This window comes from Hyaena hyaena, unplaced genomic scaffold, assembly GCF_003009895.1.
Source record: "Hyaena hyaena isolate Hyena2069 unplaced genomic scaffold, ASM300989v1 scaffold_1826, whole genome shotgun sequence".
In the NCBI taxonomy this organism is placed as follows: Eukaryota; Metazoa; Chordata; class Mammalia; order Carnivora; family Hyaenidae; genus Hyaena; species Hyaena hyaena.
In genome coordinates, this window is record NW_024082450.1 from 72,447 (window position 1) to 87,685 (window position 15,239).

Sequence of the window (15,239 nt, forward strand, 5' to 3'; positions counted from 1 at the left end):
AGGGGCCCGGGGCTCCGGCGAGGGGCGGTGCCCACAGGCCTCCCCGCCGACGCCAGCCCGGCCTCGGGCGCCACCACGCGGCCCGGGAGCCGCACTGCACTCCAGACTCGCGGCCGCGCGGCCCCGGGTGCGGGGTCCCGGGCCCCCGGCGTCCGGGCGGAGCCGCCCCGCCCCAGCGGCCCCCGGGAGCCGGGAGCGTGCGCTGCGCGGCGGCGGCCCCGCGGTCGGCCCCGCCCGGGCTGGGTAGGAGAGAGGGAGCCCCGTGCGGCGCGGTCTGGGGAGGACTGAGTTTCCCCGGGAAGAAGCCCGGCTCCGCCGTGTCGGCCCTGGGACGTCTCTTCTGTTTCCTTAGAGAAGAAACAAACCTTCTGCAGGAAAAGGTGCGCGTCGCCTCTGTTTCGTGTTGACTTTAAAGAGCGTAAGTAAAGCGGCCGGGCCAGCGCGGGCCGGTTAGCTCAGTTGGTTAGAGCGTGGTGCTAATAACGCCAAGGTCGCGGGTTCGATCCCCGTACGGGCCACAGAGTGCGCTGCTTTTCCTTTTGCAGCCAACCCGTCACGTGGACTCTGCAGCCTTACACCCGGTTACAGAGCCCTACGTCACCACTGCCGGGCGGGGCTTCGGGAAGCCTTGCTTTTGTGAAAGAAGCAATGGCGTCCGAGAGTCCGGGCGGAAGGCTTGTAAAGGAAACGGGGGGAGGGGACGGTCAGAGCGCCTGAGCCCCGCGGGAGACCCTGCGCTGCGGCAGCCGGGCTCCCGGGGGCGCTCGCCGCCGCGCGCGCTCCCTCCGCCCGGCAGGTGAGGGGGGGGGCGCCCGAGTTCCCGGAAGAGCCGGGACCCGGTCCTGGCCGCGCATGCTCAGCGGGCGCGCGGGAAGCCTCGGGCCGCCCCGGGTCCTAACGCCAGCCCCGTCCTCTTCCGGAGGTCTTGCCCCGGGTCCTAGCGCCCGCCATTTCCTTCCCTGGAGTTCTTCCACCTGCTGCCCCTCGCCGCTCGCTCTGCTCGGCCAGCTGCCCCCGTGCTCCGCGCTTCCCCGCTGCTGAGTACGGGGCAGCCACGAAAGTGACATTAGCCCTACTGATTGCACAGTAACGTAAGCAGGGCCTCGAGCGTGGGGCAGGGGACGTAGGAGATGCTCAATGAATCCCAGAAAGCAGGAATCTTCTGTGTGGTCCGTGCTGCGTCCTCTAGGTCAACAACAGTTAAAGGCTGAAAAACCTGTTTTAAAAGGCCAATAAAGAATATTCAGTGTTCATTGTCTATTAAACACTGCACCCACAGATCTGAAGTACCAGGACTCACAGGTCGATGCTGACCTCGGGGAGGAAGGGGCCACCCGCCCGCAGCCTGCCTGCAGACGGAGGTCTGAGCCCGGCCCTTCTACACCTGCTGCGAGCCTGGGGCGCCGCCTGCTTCTGCCTCGCTCCGGTAAGGTAGTACCTGCACGTGGTCGGTAGCTACAGGGCCCCTCCTCCGGCGCTGCCCCCCCCTCTGCCGCCTGCACCGCTGTCCCCTGTGGAGGTGCGATCTCCTCGCTTCCTCGTGCATTCTCCCCGCAGCTGTAAATCCCAGTGTGCGTTTTCCTTCAAGGTGACATGAAGGGTCGCACTGTGCACACTGCCTTGCACCCTGCTGGGTCCTGGAGCAGCCCCTCGCAGCGCGTCCCAGCGGCCCAGGGCTGGCGCTGCTCCGGAGGATGCGGACGCGGAGCCTGCTTCGGTGCGCCAGGTCCAGCCGCAGGCGGGTGGCGGATTGTGCCCTGACGCCGGAGGTGCGCGGGCAGGGCTGGAGAGGAGGGCAGCCGCCGTGTTCCGTGACGCCGTGAGCAAACACCCTCTCTGTGGGGCCGTAGGGCGTTTCGAATGGTGGCGACGCGGGGGCGCCAGAGCACACCGTTGATCAAAGGACATCATGGATAGGTTTGTTCAAAGGTGATTTCAGAAAAAGGTAAAACGATGAGTCCGATATGAAAATGAGCATGTTGTTAGACAATAGGGTGTTTTCAACGGTTTCAGTTCACAAAAGTGAAGTCTACTTAAATTGTTACAACTCACAGCGTGGATCCTTAAGAGGGAAGAGAAAGGGCTTCTTTGTGGATCTAGAAGGCGGACCCTGTAGCAGCTTCCTGTTCCAGACAAAATTAGCAGTTAGCCCTCAGTCAGTCCCATGTAGTTCTTATTCTACTACATCGTTGTTTTTTTTTTCCCTTCTAATTTACTTATCTTGAGAAAGTGTACAAGCAGGGGAAGGGCAGAGAGAATTCCAAGCAGGCTCTGTGCTGTCAGCATGGAGCCCGGTGCAGGGCTTGAACTCACAAACTGGGAGATCATGACCTGAGCAGAAGTCAGCCGCTTAACTGACTGAGCCACCCAGGTGCCCCATCACTAGATCTTGAGTTAACAGGTGTCAGGGTCAAAGAAAATGGTTTTCTCTGTTTCTATAGGAAACGTGCCCTTCTCTGCCCCCCAGCCCCGCCCCAGGCCGAGCAGTGTGTTCTTGGACACCTAGTGAATCTGATTCTCACTGGAATCTTCAGAGGAGAGACAAGTATGTCTGTGGACTAAGTCCAGTCTTCAGTGTTTACAGTGTAGAGCGTTCCTAAGGTTGTGGGCCAGACAGCCTCTCGATAGGCAGCAGTGCACCCCCAGGAGTAGCTCAGGGGTCTCTCCTGACGTTTCCAGGAGACTCTCCTCAGCTGCAGCCGCTTGCTTCTCAAGGAAGTACACAGAAGTTACTATTCTTTCTTCAGCTTTGCTGTAAACAATGAGTGAGATTTTGTCATATTTTGTCGTCACTTTTGTGCTGCCGTCTCTGCACATAAACATGTTAACGCTTAGTAAAGTGTGTTCTCTCTCTTCTGTTGAAAAGGAAGCATCTTTCTGCTGGCAGAGTCATTTCATCGCCCCGACACAGTTTCAGGAACCCGTGTGCTTCTGGGGCAGAGTTCTGGAAACCAAGGCTCAGTAGGACCGTTGTGGTGTTAACGTTGAAGCCAGGCATCGGGAGTCTGTAAGCAGGTGCATCTGGCGGCAGAGTCTCCTGCGGGGCTGAAACGCCCGTGCTTTGTTGAAGGTAAAGCGCACTCTGGCCTGCAGCTGATGGCGAGTGCTTTCAGGGATGTGACATAAAACAAGGTAACTGTATGTGGATGTCAGAAGATTTGAGGGGGTCGTAATTAATTTATTATGATTTTCAAAAGCGAAAGAATCCATAACAAGGATAATGCCACTAAGAAGGAGTTTTGGTTGTTTCTATGATACAAAAAACAAGATGACAAAGACAATCCAAAATATGTTTTAGACACGATAGCTGCCAACATAATGACTTACCATAATGAAAACACTGCATCTGGTTTGTAGAAGTGGATGAACACAATCTCCACAGAGAAAAAGTCTTGAAACAGACGTATAATAATCCTGAGGCATAATATGCCAGGAATACACAAATCACATGGTAAGAATGTATCAACAATATGAAACAGAGTTGTGGGAAGTCTGAAGTAAGTTCTACATGTTTCTATATAATAAGACTCCATAGGTAAGTGATGTAAACCCCATTGGAAATTCAGAAGCCCACAAGATGCTAGATTCAAATTAAAGCAGTAAAGTTGCCACCAAGTTAACATTTACAAAACTAGCTCAAGTTCTGCCTGGTTACACCCTCCTCCGCTGTCTGGTAGCGGGCAGAACAGCACCAGCGCCTGCTGTGTCGGTCGGAACATGTCATGGACAGTAAGAGCGTTGCTAAGTCTCCAGGAATTTCCCGCTTGGTGTACACTTTCTGAAATATTTATGGTAACATTTCACCCATGCAGATCTGACTTACGGAAGACCAAGCCTCTCTCCTCCTGACCTTCGCCGTCTTCCTCCTCCCGGCCCCCCCCCCCCCCGCCCCCGACGGTCAGCTCTTGCTGTGCATTTCCTCAATAATAGCATCACACAGCCCTGCTTCTCCTCAACTTCTCTTTTTGCAAAGGGGGAAAGAGCAAACCGTTAGGATTTTCCAGGCACCTTCTGGGAAGTCTCAACAACAGGTGTAGGTGGAAATGGTGTTTTGAAACTTTCGTTGACATTTAGGATTTAAATTAGGGAAGGTAAAAATTAAAAGGTATCAAGACATTTGAACACTTAGGAGAGGAATCAGATCCTGATTGCTGTAGAAAATAACATGGCTCGTGGTTTCAAAGTTACAATAAAACATCCAAAACTAAGCACAGAAGGTAACATGACCATAAAGGACTTCAGCTCATTCCTGTGTAAGAAACGTTTGTTTTCTTCAGTAAAGACGACACAGTTGGCATAAACTATCAAAGATTATTCTGCTAAAAACACAATATTTGCTATCGGAGAAGATTACACAGGGGAAACCAGAAAGAACCTGGTCGTATGATGGGCGAAGGCAACAAGCAGTAAACCGAAGAAACAAGCATATCAAAGTGAAGCAGACTTTCCCAGATTTTAATACATTTCATGGCTTTTCAAACTCAGGTATTATACGTGAAGATAAATAAAATTAATTTTCGAATTTTGCCCTTCATGATGCTCTTCCATATCCTGGGACAGTTCGACACTGTGCTGGCCTCAGAAGTCTGCGAGGTGAGAACTGATCTCACAGTATTTAGCTGAGATGTTACCAACATGGATTGCATTCGCTTGCGTAGTCTCCAAGTGCGGCAGTAGCTAAGATGTTTAAAACTGCGCGTCGGAAGTGTTGGTAATGGAACAGCACTCTAAGTTTGGATTTTTTTTTTTAAATGTTTTTTATTTATTTTAGGAGAGAGAGAGAGAGAGAGAGAGAGACAGCGTGAGCAGGGGAGGGTCAGAGAGAGAGGGAGTCACAGACTGAAACAGGCTCCAGGCTCTGAGCTGGCAGTCAGCACAGAGCCCGACGCGGGGCTCGAACCCACGAACCGCGAGATCCTGGCCCAAGCGAAAGTCGGACGCTTAACCGACTAAGCCACCCAGGCGCCCCTAAGTTTGGATTTTAGATACTTAAACCTTCAAGACATCATTTATCCAATTGTTCACAATGTTTTCTAACCGCATCTTTCCAGCGTAAGGGGCCCTTGGGATCCTGGCTTGTGACCTCACTCGCAGGGGAACCGTCTGGAACACTGAAGAATGAGACGAGGAGCAGGATGCTCTAGCGATGGAATCCTCATGGTGAGAAATGCTCTGTCCGCTCCCGAGTGTGAACCAACATCATTAAAGGCCGTATCTCAGGATTTGATTCACAAATCTATTTAAAAACCAAGGCCGCTGCTTGTAAACCAGTCAGATACTCTTATTTTGAAGTGTTTTTCCTTTTGTTTGAGGCCTTTTTATTTGTTTATTTTGATGTGTCTGTTCTGCTTTCTTGGATTTGTTCTAATCGTTATCTTTCTAAGAAGGTTTCCTGTCAGTCTTCGAAGGAAAAAAATCTTCGCTGAATCCGTTATCTTGCGAAGCTTGAAATGTTGGCACCATTTCTGTGTCATTTTCTGTCATTGTTCCTGACTTCCTTCTTCCTTCTTCCCTAAATGTGGCAAAAGAGAGAGGGGGGAGGATTCCATTTCATTTTTTTTTAAATTTTTATGTTTTATTTATTTCTGAGAGAGAGAGAGAGACAGCATGAACAGGGGAGGGTCAGAGAGAGAGGGAGGCACAGAATCCAAAACAGGCTCCAGGCTCTGAGCCGTCAGCACAGAGCCCGACGCAGGGCTCAAACCCATGAACCGTGAGATCATGACCTGAGCCGAAGTTGGACACTCAACTGACTGAGCCACCCAGGAGCCCCAAGGATTCCATTTCCTTGTCCGTCAGCCAGGCTGCAAGGCCTGAAACCTGCAGTGAGTGTGGAGAGCGTCCCGTGGGCAGAGTTTGGCCCTTGGTTTGTGAGTTTTACTTCCTATTTCGCACAAGGATTGTCCGGGCCACTTCCTGACAGGTACCCGGTGGCACATCTGTTCCTCCCTGAGGTTCTGGAAGGGAACGGGCAGGAATCGCACTGGAATGTGTGATGTACACATTCCCAAGGTGTTTTTCAGCCTTCACTCGATTAGGTTCCAAGCAGAGAATCCTGCAGAATTAAAGGTGCTGGAGGCTTGGGACGGAGGCGGGGAAGAGACTTCCCCCCTGCCTTTCTGAGGTCTTCGCTGAGACCCCTGTAATGAGCAAGAGAGAAAAGCCGACCGAAGTTTGTGAACACGTCTGCCTCCGGCGTAGGCAGGGGGCACCCAGGGAAAATGAGTACCTGTCGCGGTGGCTTAGAAGTCCAGCTTATACAGTGTCTCCAACAAAGGACAGCAGATTTGTGGCGAAATCATGGAACAAAGGAATGCGTGTCAGGCCAAGGGCAGAGCGGCAGGCCAGTCAGTAAAGGTCGTTACTGCATTTCTAGGCTGTGGGGTCTCAGGTTGTCTGGGGGTGAACCTCTGTCTTTCTCGGCAGAGGGGAGAAGGGACCTCTCGGTAAACTTCTGTCCTAATTCTCTCTTGCTTTCAGCTCACAGTAATCCTTGTGCCCACGTAGCATATTGGGGGGGGGGCCTAACCCGCCACCTCGATCGTCTTTTTTGTCCACATTCTTTTGGAAGTTGGGAGAGGGGAACTGCTAGGAATAAAAGAAAGATGGACTGAGGGTTGCTGCGGGTGTGAACCGGCTTTCGGGCACTGTGCTGGGCCTCTTGCGTTAGGTGAAGACCCAGTGACTCCTGGGGAGCCCCACTCAGAACCTTCGAGATCTCTTTACCTACAGTGGAAAAGCCCAGTGCTAGGCCGGGGCTCCACAGGCTCCGGAAGGCGCCGGTCTGTCTGTGGTGCCTTCCCTCACTGAGTGAGCCCCAGTCTCCCCGCCCCGAGGGCTCGTCTGATGCACAAAAGTGGCAGCTCCTGGGCCCGGGCAAAACCACGGTGGCCAGAGTGGAAGTCTGACTCAAGCCAGACGCCGCGGCTTATTCTCTGCCTGACAGGGGACAACCACACTCCCTCAGTTAGCCGACGACGTCCCAGGTTCCGAGATCCAGGACTGAACCTCCAGGTCACAGCGTGAGTCGTGGCTTCCGTCTCTACTGCAGGGCCCCGTCCCTTTCTATCAGCTACAGACATCTTCCTCATTTTCCCTTCATCCCAGTCCCTCATAATGGGATGCACTTACCTGGGAAGAGACTCTCCTCGCCTGGAGTAACAATTCAGTGCAGGCTTTACCTGCTGCACAAATTCCCGAATGCATCTCCCACATATTCAGGGGCAACTTACAGAACTGAAAATAGAAAACTAAACAAAGAAGGCCCCGCTGGGATTCGAACCCAGGATCTCCTGTTTACTAGACAGGCGCTTTGACCAGCTAAGCCACAGAGCCCCTTTTTGAGTTTATGTTCAGTTATATCATATTTATACCATTTTCTGTGAATTGTAGCAACTTGTCAGAAATTTACTTGATTGTGTGACAAAGAGAAGATATCTGTGTTTCTGAGCTTGTACTTAAACAGAAGCTTCAACGTTTGAAGAAAATGCATTCTTTAATTCAAGGAAGGTTTAAAAAATTTCAAATAAAAAAAAAAAGGGTTAAAGTCCTATTTTGTGGTGACTATCGCCATCTAGAGGTCATGTTTGTTATTGCAACACATTTTAGTTTTGTTTCTCCTTGAACTCGTTTGTCCGCAATGTGGAGTCACTAACCAGTCAGGTACTTTTCTAGGCATTGGAGATAGAACAGTGAACAAAAAATAGACAAAACTTTCTTTTCTTACAGAATTTGTATCCTGGATGGAGGTAAAGAAAGCAAGTTCAAACAATGTGCCCTCCCCCCGCCCAAGCCAGGCGCTGTCTGGCCCTCTGTTTCAAAGCGAGTCTGGACCCCAACACACTTGTTGCTCTGTGTGGAGTCCTGCAGGAAGAAACTTTATTCTGACGCAGTCTCGTTTCATTCATTGATTGACCCGCTGGGTTAAAACTGACTTGATCTTTGTCTTTGTCAAGAGGGAAAAACTGAGGGGGGATACAGAGAAGGAGAAAATCGGGGTACACCCCATGGGGTGCTGTGGGATCTGGGCTTGGCATGGGGCAGGGGATCTTAGAGTCACATGACCTGTCCCCTACAAGTTCTGCGCCAGGTGGGGGAAAGCAGACGGGGGCTGTGGCTCCCGTGGCCGGAATATTCGCAGCTTAGCATGGAGAGCAGATGGGAGCGTCACCCTGAGTTTAGGTACCTGCTTCGTGCATTCTGGGTGATGAGGGCACATGCGTCGCTGGCAGCCACAAAGGGCAAGCCTGCAGGGGTGAGAAGTCACTTCGGAGATTTCCTAGGGACAGACGGGTCTCTGTGCCCCAGCTTTCCTCTGGACACCGCCCCCTGCTCCCCGGCTCTTCCCAGCCAGTCTGGCCTGTACCTACCCCGTTCCGCCATTTCTTGTGACACGTGGAGATCATGCTTTCCCTGTGTCCCCAGCGCTGCATCATTCCTCTCCTTATATGAGCTCATTGGTCTGTGGTGCAGCGTTTTGGTGTGTCGCTTTTGCAAAGCTGACATTTTGTGCACATATATTATGCATTTACATAAGTGGTGTGTTATCTATATTGATGCCTTTTAAAAGAATTATGAGTTTGTAAGCCAATTTGACAACAAATTATATTAAAACCCATTATGACTTTAAGGTCCATCAGAGGTGTCCTGTGCACACCGAAGTCATTGCTTCCAATTCTGTATAAATTCCCACGGTGGGTGTCCCCCCCGTTTCCTCTCTGCCGTCCCCGTGCTGGACTCACTTCGGCTGCCTCCACTGCCCCCCACACCCTCCCGCCATTCCGGATAACGCCACCTTTCACCCACCCCCTTGACGTATTTCACTGGGATGTGCGTGCAGGGGCGCTATGGTAAGTGCTCCCCGCGTCGGCTCCGGTGCCCACTCCGCCGCCCGGCCCTTTCCCTGGTCTCTGCGCTCAGCACGACCCCCTTTCTGCTTGTCATCTAGTGTGTGCAGAGCGATGGGTCTCATCGTTGTTTCTTCCAAATTTGCCGCTATGTCTTCTAAAGATTTGGAGCATTTGTTCATCTGTTTGTTGGCCATTGGCATTGACCCTTCTCATCGGCCTATGTTCTCACCGAGGCTGATGTTTCTTTCATGTTACGTGCAGGCTGTGTTGCGTCTTGTGGCGATTAGGCTGCTGTGAGTTCGGGATCTTGCAGTATCATCTACCGTGATGTTACCTGCTGACCTGTTGATGGAGGAACCTGATGGCAGATCCTTGGTTTCGTTAAGGCTTTATCTTTCCCCCGCCCCACGGTGTGCACTTTTGAGGTTATGCTTAAAGGGCCTTTCTCTGTTACTAAGTTAAAAACTGTTCTTCTCTCTAAGAAACAAAAAATGTGTAGATGTTCTTTTTCACATTTGAGACATCGATCCATCTAGTTTTCTAGATAAGTGTATTGGTTTTTTATATGACAATCTGTTGGCATTGTGTCTTCCAGTTATAGAGTTTTGGTTTGGTAAGGGTGTCCAAGATGTGCACTGCTCATTTAGCATCCTACGTTTCCTTTATCTTAGCCGCTTCACGTTTTTATGTAATTATGTATTTAATAAAATATATAATTATATATAATGAAATTATGTTTTTCCTGTTAGAACATATGTCTGCAAACTTGGGGAGATGTTAGTTAACCAGATGTTAGTTATGTCTCTAACATCTGGTACAAGTCATAGCATGGAAAGAATGTATTTTATTTTGTTTTTATTATTTTTTTAAGTTTATTTGTTTTGAGAGAGAGAGAGAAAGAGAGAGAGAGAGAATCCTAAGCAGCGTCTGTGCTGTTAGCACAGAGCCTGACGCACGGCTTGATCCCACAAATAGGAGATCGTGGACCTGAGCCAAAATCAAGAGTGAGGCGCTTAACTGACTGGGCCACCCAGGCGTCCCTGTAAAGAATATCTTTTAATAAATCACTTGTTTGAATTATATTTTATGAATTTCCCATCAGATAACCTTGCAAAGATTTGCTTTTTGTTTATATTCTTGTAAGCATGTGCCTGTGTTTCGTGGCCTCTGAGGTCAGTCGCAGGCTCCCTGAAGTGTACGCAAGTATTTTGGGTCTTGTAAGAAAAGGGGAGGAAGATGCAACCCCACGATGCTGTGACGGACTAGCGGGTGAGGTTCTGGACGTAAAGCGTGTGCGGGTCCAGCCCTTGCTTGTGGCTCGTAACCTTGTCTTCTAATCGGTGCTTTTCAGTAGGAACTGGAAACCCTTACTGGTTCCAGAAAACCTATGAGTGTCTCATTGTGTTCTCAGGCTATTGGATTATTTTTCTGTGTCCTATGAGCCTGCACCTGACGACAGGAGCTGGGGGCAGACGTCCTGCCAGGCAGTGGGTGACGGGGCACAGCGGGGTCTTTGCGTCACTGTCCTAGCCCACCATGCATTCGGCATAAGCGTCCCAAGTCCTCAGTGTCCCAAGCCCATCAGTGTCAAGGTCTACTGTCATTTGATTCTAAGCAGAAATGAAAACAGAAGACCTCGGGCAGCACAAGGGAACACCCAGGATTACATTTCCCACAAACAGCATCCTCGGCCTCGTGGCCTTCACCGTGACCTGACTTTCACTGAGGCTCGGAGAGTGGAGCCCGGAGTTCGCAGGTGACCGCCGGGCCTGTACTGGGTCAGAGGAAGGGGGGCGGGGGAGAGAAAGGTTGTGTAAGGGAGGTAAAATCTCCTGAGCTTTTAGGGTTTCTGGCTGGGCCTACATATTAAACTGATAGAAGACAGAGTAACAGAAAAACACACAAGTTTCATGAAGCAATTTTTACATGGATGGGGGGGGGGCGGCTCACACGAAGACTCAGAAAAGCACTCGGAGCCCGTGCCCCCGGCCCGGTTGCACAAACGGGACAGCGGGGCAGGACCAAGGGCAGTTAGCGGGGGACAAGCGAGCACGAAGACCAGGGTCCCTTCAGCCAGATTTGGCACAGGTTCTCCGGGCCTGGAAGCCCCCCTCTCCGGGGGTAAGGAGGCGTCGGCCCTCCCGGGACAGGGTGGGGCCTCCCGCAGGGGGACTTGGGTCCTGCTCTCAGGAAGAAAAAGGAAAGCGAGAGTTCGCCCGTCAGCACCTTTAACTCAGAATAATCAATATGCCAGCGATGCATATTTGGGGGGGCTGCTCTGAACCCCGTAACTGAGAACCTTTGTCTCCCGTCGTGACGCACAACCCCGAGCTGGCGAGCAGTCCCCGCTGCCCTGAGCCAGCGGCAGGTCACGGCCGGTGAGGGCCGCGCCGCGAGCCCCGTCCGTCGGTCCAGGGGACGCAGGTGCGGCCGCTGCGCCCCGGCGTCTGCGGAGGCTCCGGGCGCCGCCTGCACCGGCCCGCGCGGGGCTGCGGGGCACAGCGCCTCCCCGCACGCGCGGCGGGGCCCGGAGGAGCCCAGAGGCGCCCCGGGGGGCGGCCAGCCCGCGGCTGTTTCCCGTGGGTTTTTCTCGCGGGTTCGCCGATGACCTGGCTGGAGCCGACGCCCGGAGCGCGGCGCGTGGCCGCGGCCCAGGCGCAGGGCCGCCCGCCCGCTCCCGCCGCGAGGACGCGCGCAGCGGCCTTCGACGTGCTTGCGCAGCGCCTTTCGTATAGAGGGACAGGCAGGCCTCCGCCGGCGTGTGGTTCCATAGTGTAGTGGTTATCACGTCTGCTTTACACGCAGAAGGTCCTGGGTTCGATCCCCAGTGGAACCACTTCGGGCGGTGCTTCTTTTGCGCGCCTGCCCGAAGGCAAACAGAGCGGGCTTGCTTTTTTGGCTTTATTTTTAGCGCCCTTTTTTTTTTTTGTTTTGTTTTGTTTCGGCTTTGAGAGCGCTGGTGGAGAACCAGACCTGCGGGCGGCTTGGGAGATTCACCTTCATACAGCGCTTAGCGGGAGGCGGGTGGAGCAGCGTCAGGTGGTCTCCGAAAAGGTGTCTCGCTGCCACGTCCAGCCGCCGTCAGAGGCAGAAAGGAACCGGCGTCCGGGAAGCCCGAGGTTTCTCCTCAAGACACCGAGCGCCCGATGTGCAGGGACTCCCAACCCCGCAGACCCGGGCGAGGACTTGAGGTCAGCAGTGCGCAGCCTGGGCCTCCGGACCGGAACGACCCTCCTCTCGGCCGCGAGCGCCGGTCGCGGCAGGAGGCGCGGTTCTGCGCTGCAAACGAGGGACACCGACTTCAGCGGGCCTCCCGGAGCTGCTACTGCCTCGGCCAGTGCCCTGCTCCTGACTGGGAATAGGACAGTCAGCATTGCTACGTGTTTGAACACTATAGTACAGAAGGGTAATAAAAGACGGGGTGGGGGAGGGGGCCGCTTGAGGGATCAAGGCTACGACAGACCCATGCTGCGAATAAACCGGATACGCCCGGAGAGGTGGGAGGCCGCAGTGGACGCGGAAACAGGCACATCGACGCAGGGAAAGGGGCTTCTGTAAAAGGGACACATATCAGCAGACATGAAAACTTCAGTAAGCAGATCATAAAGTGTGCTAGCGTCCTGGACGATGAAGCAAAAACAGAGTGCTGAAGGACAGACGGGAAAAAAAAAAAGTATGGTAGAGGAAAAGACTAATATGTTCAAAATATAAATAATATTACTTCTAGAAATAACGGGGAGAATGCAAAAACACAGACCTCAAAAAATCAGGTACATACCACAGCCCTCTAGCAAAAAATTCTAGGTGGTCAGGGATCACTGGATATTCAGTAAAAAGGGTAAAAATATTCTGATGCTTGACTATTGAGGAAACAAAAGAGCGTAAAATACTCTCGAGACGGGGAAAGAAAACAAGTCACAAAGTGAATCCGTTGACAGAAAAGCTGACTTTGCAAGATCGAGGCCAGAAGCTAGAAGACGCTGAAGCGATGGCTTCCGGTGTTAGAGAAGACCAAGTCCAACCCGGATTCCACTAAAAGCCAAGCGTCCATCAAGTATGAGTGTGAGAGACGTTTTCAAATGTACTTTGCCCTGTGAAATATATCTTTAGTACTGTCTTCCTCAGGGTCTATGTAAAAATGAAAATGTAAGTTAAGAAATAGGGAGACTGGGGACAGAGAAAGTACGAGATGCAAACATAAGGCAAGAGAGGGGTGAGATTGCGAGAGTTCAGGAAGGTCTGGGGAGGAATTCTTCAAGGCGGCCCAAAGCTGAGAGAAACCTGCATGTGGAGAGACGCTCTCACAAGCGATTTCAATAACTAGTGGATGAACTTAGGGTTGAAATAAGACCTATGCAGATAAAATTAAGGTCACTCATTCCATTGTCTGTTAGGGAGCAATCTTGGTCTGTTAGGATGATTTAAAACTGGAAAGGAATATATGAGGATTGAAAAAAAATCAATAAGGAATCATTAGTTGCCAATGATATGATATCCATAGAGAAAACAGAGAATCGAAAAATGTTTAAAATCAGTAGCTGAGGTTAGCACACTTGCTGGATGTGTTCATAATTTTAATTTAGACACATACAGAAAATAATGCCTGAAAAACTGTACCTAAGAAGGAATCTGACAAATTATGTATAATGTTTACACAGGAAGAGTCATAAAATATTATGGAAAGATTTACTTAGGTAAATGCAGAGAAACGCTGTATTAAGAGGAGCAAAAGCTTTATAAAAGAAAAATGCAAAGTCTCTTGAAAATTGTGTATTAAATGAGAGTTCAGTCAGAACTCCAACAGACTCTAATACTCGGAAGAACTAGAGAGATTTGGCAAGCTAAATCATTTTTTAAAATGCTTATTTATTTATTTTGAGAGAGATCGGGGAGGGGAAGAGAGAGGGGGAAAGCGAGCATCCCAAGCAGGCTCTGCACGGCCAGCACAGAGCCGGTCGCGGGGCTCCATCTCACCAGCTGGAAGATCTGAGCGGAAACCGAGAGCCGGTTGCTCAGTCGTTCAACCGACTGAATCACCCAGGCATGCGTGCAAGCGAAATCATTTTCGAAAAGAAGATGGAGGTGGTAGAATGGCTTTCTCTTGCACATATCAGACGTAAAGGAGAGCAGTTAATATGCGTGGTATTCTTGCAGAGATCTAGACATAAGCCAATGAAACAGAATGGATGACGGTATCGAGGCAAACACTGAAACCATATCTGACATGGGCGGAGGGCAGGTCAGAAGGGCGATGTCCACTATTCGTGAAGTCTCGCTGACTCAATTATATGTATTAGGGGAAAAAATCCACACTTTAAAATATACATCGAAGTTAATTATAGGCGGATCACAGGCTGAAACACGAAAAGCGAAGATTTCGGACATGTTAGCTGCGGCTGGAGAATTGCTGACAGTTCTGTCCTAGGCAGGCTCGGCCAAGGGCTGTGAGGCGGATGCCACGCAGGCCGACATCTTTCTCGCCGTGGAGGCTGCTCTGACCTGTTCTGCTCAGCTTAGGGCTCACTGCCGACCCTCTCCCCTTCCAGCGTCTGTCCGCAGCCGTCTGTCCTGCCCTGGGCCTCACACTTAGAGGAAAGACTGAAGGCCCGAGGCCAGGCCGCAAGAGCAAGGCCTGGGGAGGTCTTGTTCCGTAACCAAGTAGAGGGCGGCCTCTGGCTTATCCTGGCCGCAGCCGGGAGCCTCCACTCACTCCCTCGCTGGTCCCCAGGCCAGGGCCCGTGTGGGTGGCAGCTTTCTTGCCCAGGTTCTTTGCGAGGCCTGGCTCTGCCCTGCCTGCCGCTCTCACTGAGTCTACCTACGCCTGCCCGAGGCCCTGGAGAAGCCCTTCGCTTCTCCTGCTGAAGAGCTTCCCCAAGTCTGAGCAGCCGCGTTGGCACGAAGGGGGCACTAGGGTGGCCTGCTGCCCGCGTGAGAGCAGCGACTGCTCCAGGCCCCTGCCCGGCGGCCCCCTCTGGAACCTGCTCCTCTCAGAACAAAGCTTCTTGCCTGTAAACCTTGCCTTTTCCTGATTCCTCGGCTTGTGGTCCTTCCTCCTCTGCTCTGCCTTCCCCGTGACCTCCCCGCGTGCTTTCCCCAAACTTAGAACCTGTTTCAGCAAACATTTTGGCCATGATCAGCTTTACAAGCAGCCTACTGGAAATCTTGACCTAAAAAAACCTTAATCCTGAGGACGGACAAAGAGCCTTTCCTGCCGTGGCTGGAATTAGCTTCTCACCGTCACATAGCACAACACGCAGTCACCTTAAAAAGATGCTGAGCTTGGCACCAGCGTCTGCACCTTAGCACCGCGCAAAGTCCTTCCTCCGTGTAAGCAGCGGCCCGGTTTATTTATTTACCAATGACAACGATGGCTTATTTGATCGTGTTTGG

General features: G+C 51.9%; 1 long non-coding RNA gene and 3 other non-coding genes across 4 annotated transcripts; 3 read left to right on the forward strand and 1 right to left on the reverse strand.

Moving 5' to 3' along the window:
• Positions 1-444: 444 nt before the first annotated feature.
• On the forward strand, positions 445-518 carry TRNAI-AAU. Its single transcript has one exon. It is a non-coding gene; the product is annotated as a tRNA-Ile (tRNA).
• Positions 519-2,376: 1,858 nt separating this feature from the next.
• LOC120226739 lies at positions 2,377-5,526 on the forward strand. The gene is made up of 3 exons (XR_005527088.1): positions 2,377-2,545; positions 2,867-3,132; positions 5,052-5,526. It is a non-coding gene; the product is annotated as an uncharacterized LOC120226739 (long non-coding RNA).
• Positions 5,527-7,261: 1,735 nt separating this feature from the next.
• TRNAT-AGU lies at positions 7,262-7,335 on the reverse strand. Its single transcript has one exon. It is a non-coding gene; the product is annotated as a tRNA-Thr (tRNA).
• Positions 7,336-11,612: 4,277 nt separating this feature from the next.
• Positions 11,613-11,685, forward strand: TRNAV-UAC. The gene has a single exon. It is a non-coding gene; the product is annotated as a tRNA-Val (tRNA).
• Positions 11,686-15,239: the final 3,554 nt, after the last annotated feature.